Below are 7,801 nucleotides of genomic sequence, written 5' to 3'. Positions count from 1 at the left end.
ACAAATATTTAGTGAGATTTTACCACTTTCTAAGCACTCATTAGATTTTGGGGTTAGATACTCAAACAATCTATTGGAAGAAATAGATTAGAAAAAGAAAGTGTTTGGAAGAATATGGACTTTAGACAATGGGAAGGCAGAAGGATGGCAATGTGGATTTATCATATGGTAGTTCTGGAGGAAGGGAGGGCCTCCTTAATCCACTTGGAAGAGACAAGTATGTAAATAAATATTTACACAAAATATTTTGGAATTCTATGCTCCAATGAGACACAGAGGAAAGAGCAGTCAGTCCACCCAGTGGAGGAAGGTAGTGGTCATCAGTGGTGCTGATGCTGCTGTGTACAGTGACAAGGAATGCTGGGAGCATGGCCTTGGAGAGCTGGGGCTGGCATGTTATAAAGGGCTTTGTGTGTCATACCCATAAAGACTAGGGGCCCTGTTCTTTGGAAGGAGCATCGTTTTTGAGTGATTTATACTGTTATGTTCATTCCCCTTTTCACTCCCTTAATATTTAGTTGTTTTAAAAATTCCAGTCTTAGCCATCAAGTCTGGGGAAGGGATTTGTTGTCATTTTAGAGACAAATGGAAAAATGTTCAAAGAAAGATAGAAAGTGTTTGGAAGAATATGGACTTTAGACAATGGGAAGGCAGGAAGATTGCAATGTGGATTTATCATATGGTAGTTCTGGAGGAAGGGAGGCCCTCCTTGATCCACACAGTGCTGCTAAATTCACTTCATCTCTAATGTCACAGCCAGGAAGAGTCCTGACATGCTCCCCATCAACACTAGCTTCCTGAGGGCTGATGATCTCATGGCCCATTTGCCTCCAGACTTTGTTTTCCTCTGAGCTTCACCAAAGATGACCTGACCAGGCATGAAAGTCAATGTCCAAAAGAATTCACTTGCACAAAAGTACAAACAGGCATTGTAGACTTTAATGAGATTTTGCAGAAAAGTTGGAGATAGGATTATAACTGTCACGCCAAAGTCCATTGTTAGATCCTAGATTCCTTCATTGCAGCATCCAATCTAAGTGATCTTTACTCATTTCCTGAATTACCAAGTAGAACTTCAAATTCTTCTCCTTATTATTGAAAAAAATGCATCCATTTCTCAGGTCCAGGAAATAACCTGGATTTAGGATCCGGAAGTAAGATAAAGCACAAGCCCTGCGCATTTATATAAGCATTTCACCCCACCTCTGACCACTTTTAGGCCAAAATATAGTGCTCTTCATGAGGAAAGTCCGGTATAATCTCCTCCATCTGGTTACAAAAGAACTAGGATAATGGTAGGTTGTTTGAACTTGAAGGAATGAAGCCATTCCAGTACGTCAGTGGACAGGCTGCCTCGAACAATGAAATCATACTCTCCAATCCCTGGGGTAGAGTATGTGTCAAATCAAACTGAGGTAGGAAAGGGAATTCTTTTTTGGTTTTGTCAATGGAGAGACAAGGTGTTTAAGAAAGTGCTCTATGTGGTGGGCATGGCAACAGAAGGGGAACTTTGAATCAAGGGCTAGCCAAAGGCTCTGGGAAGTGATACTGATCTTCTGGATGGTTAGTTAGCTCACACCCTTCATGGATCCTGTATGAAATAGGAAGAGGTAAAATCCCTGAGCACAGTTCAGTTGACGCCGAGTCACAGTCCTGTTTTAGAAGGTGCATCATGGAAATGATTTGTCCTACCTCCCTGCCCCTCATCATACCTTTTGCTTTTGCTTGTTTTGAAAGTTCCAGGCTTATCTCGGCTGAGGAATCTGTGGAAGTGACTTATTGACATTTTAGGGGAGAACTAAAAGAAGTTTGAAGAAAAATAGAAAGATATGAGGGAAGCAAAACCCCTCTTGATAGGGTAGTGGAATAGAAATTGTTAAAAAAATATTTGAGGAAATCTAAAGAGGAAGGTGATACTCAGAACCCAGAGGGACAGATGAAGGGTTTCTAGAGCAAATTCATGTTCTCTACCCTGGATTCTCTTTCCAGACCAAATGTCAGAGGGTCTGAGTTTTATTTTATTGGGAGAAGATAACAGTTTTCATGAAAGCATAGCTGCTATCGGCTGAGACAAGCTATCTTCTACTCTTGACCTTTAGTAAAGGCCATCCATTACATTAGGGTGGGACCTGAAACTTGTGTGCCCCACACTCACTTCCATCCTTTGCCAGGTACCTTCTCCCTCAAAGTCTACCTGAGCATGAGAATTGGGTAGGGATATTGAAATGCATCCTCTCACTCAGAGGCTAAGAAAGTTTTTTGTATCATTGAGATCTTTTTTTTTTTTGCAAATAGAATTTTACCAGCAACCCCAAAATAGAAAATGGATAAAATTAGGTTCTTCTAATAGAACTGGGACTGAGGATCAGAAGCCCATCCATTGCTTTTGTCCTCTTCCTCCTCATTCAGGTGGAAGCACCAGTGTTCCCCTGGGGAACACTAGAGATTGAAGGAATTTGGTTTGAACTCTTTGAAGATTGCTGTCTTTAGCCTCTTCCCCTTATGATCCTGGAGATTGGGTATGGATAGGCTTTCTGATGTACCCTTTGGTGGTAAGACCCAAAGGCCCTGGGAAAGGTGACTGAGGATCTAGTTATGGAGACCCTCAGGAGTGTTTCAATTCTTCTGGAAGAGGATTTTGCATCTTAATGTTCTGTAAAAATCCCCAAGTCCTTGTGTAAGGCTGAACGAGGAAAAATCACTCCCTCCTTCCTTCTCTCTATCAGGTTGCCATGCAGAAAGTAGAATCCATTAGGGGATCTTCCTTGTCTGCCTTCTGTTTCTGTAGGCATTCTCTAAGTTGTAGGAGGCTCAGTCGCCTTCTCTTATTATCTAAGACCTCTTTTTTAAATACTCTGGTCATCTGCTATGTCTTTTCTTCAAAACTGTAATTGTGTGGGTTTGTTGGGATACCAAGAGAAGAGGGGATGGACATTGTCCTTTGTAACTCTGAGAGTCCTGAGATCCATGGGTGTTGCTCTGTACCAGACATACAAGATTCATGGCAGTCAGGTGTAATCAGGCCATTCTACTGGAGCTTTTCTGAGCCCAGGAATAATCCTTGGCACTCAGTCCAGGAACCTGGCCTGATTGCTGAGAGCAGAGTTTAGAAACCCACTGGCAGGAACTTTGTATTTAAATTTGACCTACCCCCAACACTACCTTTCTCTACTCCTCGCTTGCCCCAGTTCCCTCAGACAGAGAATAGGTGCTAGGAAATTTCTTGAAAATGACCTTTTCAGTTTCTAGGAAAGTACCCGAAAATATTTCATGAAAGAAGGAAAGTGAGAGGTTGGAAGATATAGTAAGAAACTAGAAGGCTTCACTTCACTTTCAGGCAGTTTGGTTTCATGTACAGCCACAAATGACTAAACCATTTCCAAACTCTTGCTTCATTCCCATATTTTATGAAAAATGTTCTAGTAGTGGATTCCTATTCCAGTCAACCTATTACACAGGTCAAGTTGTCAGTAAGGCCAGTGCTTTCCCTCTATCTTGTGGGTTACAGCCTGAGCTGGCTACAACCACTAGGACTTGAACCACACACGGTGGCAACGGAAGCAGCAGTGAGCATGTTTCCAGCAATAGCCTTCTCTCCCTGGCACATGGTGGGGGTGGTCACTAGAGGACAATTCTGTTCTCTCCCACTGATTACTACATCACTGACATCTGTCAGCTTTGATCACTACAGTGTAGAGATTTAGGGTGGTGTAGGGTTTTGGTATTGTACCATCTGATGGGTAGCAGTTTAACATATAACATGGGTAGGAATAATCCACAAATTACTTTCTTTTCTATAACTATAAATAATTTCTATTTTGAGCTATCAACTTCTCTGGTGATAGAAAGCCAATCTTGGTTAAGTTGGGCATGCCTACTTACCCCTTGAGATGATTTTTAATTGCTAGATGGGGATGGAGTATGTATTTGATCTGTGAGTTTATGTGGCCATATTAACATCTGCTGACATGTCCAACAGCCCTTTGGGCCCTCCACCATCTGTGAGCAGACAGTGAGAAGTTGTTTTGAATCATTCTTCATTTATATCTGCATGTTCCTTTTGGGTCTGTGGTTTCTTTACAACATCTGTGCTAGTCTTGGTGTTTGAGAAATGAGTTTATGACTTTCATGCTACACAGGACCACGGGAAACTCTGTGAAGCTCTTTCAAGCCCTAGCTATGGTCCACATAATGGACCACCATTTCTTCTTGCAAAACTTTCTACCTTTCTTAGCATAAATTTTCTTAATACCTAAAGCCTACAAAAGTTCTAATGGGAATGTTTGAGACTTCAGAATAGAACACCCAACTGAAAGTGATTTAGAATACAGGGTTACATATTATCTTCAATAACCAGAAGTCAGCAGTTGAGGGGGAGTGACAGGATTGGTTATTTCAGCAGAATACCAGTGACTTCCCATATCTTTCCATACCATCCTCAGCATGTGGGTCACCATCTTCAGTTTTGTTCTTCCTGAGGAAAGATGGCTACTGCTATTCCAGACATTCTCTCCTCACCCAATGTTCCAAAGGCAGGAAGAAATTTTCCCAGATCTTTAATTTTTTTTTTAATTGGAAATTGTGAAAGACAAAATGCACCTGTCAAATAAGATGATTTCATTCAGTCTGTCTTTTGCAACAGAGAGAATATATATTAATGAGGAACATCACTAAGAAAGGAAGCAGCCCTGGGCTTTTAATAGAGGTAAGCAAACAAGGGCTTAGTTTTACACGAGTCATGAGGAAACATAGGATAGTAGGGTGGTAGCTATTTCCTAAACACAAAAGAGGGGGGTGGATTTCAGAAAACATGAGGATAGAGAAGATTTTTTAGCCATTTCTGATTTCCAAGATCTCAGAGTTCAGGTAAAGTTCATCATGGTCACTTGTCACTGAATAGAAAGATCATAAACCTTGAAGTCTAAGAAATTGTCCCTTGAGGTCTCTTTCTGATGCTACTCCTGCAAAACCAGAAAAACCTCAATTAAGAGAAGAGATGTTGAGGTTTGGTTATGTTAGGGTCCTGGAGATCAGGAATCTCAAAAGAAGGATGCCTACAATGAGAAGAAGAAATGGTATTATAAAAGGATATCTGAAGAGCTAAGGTTGTGTCTCAGTGATAGAGCACCTGTGTGAGGCACTGGGCTTGATCCTCAGCACCATATAAAAATAAATAAGTAAAATAAAGGTATTGTGTCCATCTAAAAAAATTTAAAAAATGATATCTGAAAGTAAAGAACCAGGAATTAGACCCTAGTTGGCAATCAGTCCCACAGTTTCCATTAGGCCCATAGAGAAACATCATTCATTCAGTATGGCTCACTGTGTTTCTTGGAGCTCTCAAGCTAGGACAGTAATGCTCTTGAAGATGTTGCTGTCCACAGTCTTGGTTGCCTCTCTGAAAAGATAATGCACAATGTAAACATTTTGTCAGATATCCCTAGTAGTCCAGATAGCAGCTTGTTCAACGAGACTCCCTATGTATGCATGATCTGCTGCAATGGTGAATCCTTCAAAATTTATATCAAGTCATCAAGCCTCAGCTCACAGGGATTCTTCAGATCTTAGGAAAAACAACCAGCTGCATGGCAACCTGGAATGCTGATAAGGATATGGACTGTCAGGTGATAGATCTCTGTAATGCCTGCCATCAAGGAGGTAGGAGAGAAGTTAGAAAAGTGATTTTAGAAAGTTGTAGCCAGATATTGGAGGAATTTGGAAAAAATAAAAATTTGGAAAGGACTGACAGTTTGGTAACAGGATCCAATCCAACTTCTACTAGTCAAGACAGAGTTTGTACCTTATGTGCATATATGATTACATGATCTGTGCAGTTCTACATCATGAGAAACCAGAAGAATGAAAAATTATACCCCATTTAGGTATGATGTGTCAAAATGCATTCTGTCATCTATAATTAATTAGAACAAATAAACAAATTCAAAAAAGACAGAGTTTGTACATCCATCACCAACAGGAAATTTAACATAGCTCAAGAAAAATGAAAATATCATAAATTCATCCACCAAAACTTTGTGAGTTTTGGCCATGATGAGATCCCATTCTATGAACCTTCTACAACTTTCAATATTTATTATATATCCTATCCCTTACAGTACAATTTCTTAAAGTGGCAAAATTTAAGCACATTTATTAAAGACCAAATATGTATATAAACACACACAAATATATTCTCTATAGCACATATAAATAAAAAACCCAAGTATATAAACTTAAATAAAGTGTTATTGTTTGAATATGAGGTATACCCCCAAATCTCCTGTGTTAATGCAGAAACGCTCAGAGGTGAAATGATTACATTATAAGAGTTGTAGTTCAATCAGTGCATCCTAGTTTGAATGAATTAACTGGGTGGTAATTGTAGGCAGGGGCATAGCTAAGAGGAGGTGGGTTGGTGGAGTACCTTGAAAGGGTTCATCTTCCCTGTGTCCCCTTCCCTGTTTCCTGGTTCCTGGTGGAAAAGCTCTTATTTTTTTTATCTTTTATTGATTTTATTTTTTTTTAAATATACGACAGCAGTGGAATGCACTACAATTCTTATTACACATATACAGCACAATTTTTCTTATCTCTGTATAAAAGTATGTTCACGCCAATTCATGCCTTTATATATGTACTTTGTTGGTTTTTTTGCATTACAATTCTTAATACACATATATACCACAATTTTTCATATCTCTGTACATAAAGTATGTTAACCAATTCAAGTCTTCATACATGTACTTTGTATAATGATGTCCATCACATTCCACCATCCTTGCTAATCCCCTGCCCCCTCCCTTTCCCTCCCACCCCTCTTCTCTATCTAGAATTCAACTAATCCTCCCATGCTCTCCTTCCCTACCCAACTATGAGTCAGCTTCCTTATATCAGAGAAAACATTCAGCATTTTTTTGGGGGGATTGGCTAATTTCACTTAGCATTATCTTCTCCATTTACCTGCAAATGCCATGATTTTTTTCTTTTTTAATGCTGAGTAAAATTCCATTGTGTATATGTGCCACATTTTTTAATCCACTCATCCACTGAAGGGCACCTAGGTTGGTTCCATAGTTTAGCTATTGTGAATTGTGCTGCTATATACATTGATGTGGCTGTGTCCCTGTAGTATGCTGTTTTTAAGTACTTTGGGTATAGTCCAAGGAGAGGAATAGCTGGGTCAAATGGTGGTTCTATTCCCAGATTTCCAAGGAATCTCCATACTACTTTCCATATTGGCTGCATCAATTTGCCCATCCCACCAGCAATGTATGAGTGTAACTTTTCCCCCACATCCTCGCCAACGTTCATTGTTGTTTGTCTTCATAATAGCTGCCATTCTGACTGGAGTAAGATGATATCTTAGAGAAGTTTTGATTTGCATTTCTCTGATTACTAGAGATGGTGAACAGTTTTTCATATTTTTGTTGATTGGTTGTATATCCTCTTCTGAGAAGTGTCTGTTCAGGTCCTTGGCCCATTTGTTAATTGGGTTATTTGTTTTTTCGGTGTTTAGCTTTTTAAGTTCTTTATGTACCCTAGAGATTAGTACTCTATCTGATGTGTGAGGGGTAAAAATTTGGGAAAAGATCTTCTTTATCAGGCCTTTCCATTATGATGTTCTGCCTCACCTTGGGCCAAGAGTAATGAAGTTAGTCCACTGTGGACTAAATTTCTGAAACTGTGAGCCAAAATAAACTTTTCCTCCTCTAAATTGTCCTTGGCAGGTACTTCCATTACAGCAATGAAAACTGACTAATAATAGTTAGTAAACACCCTATTATTCTTTTTGCAAATGATC

The sequence above is a fragment of the Urocitellus parryii genome, chromosome 4 (genome assembly GCF_045843805.1).
Source record: "Urocitellus parryii isolate mUroPar1 chromosome 4, mUroPar1.hap1, whole genome shotgun sequence".
Taxonomy (NCBI): Eukaryota; Metazoa; Chordata; class Mammalia; order Rodentia; family Sciuridae; genus Urocitellus; species Urocitellus parryii.
This window is presented reverse-complemented; position numbering follows the sequence as displayed.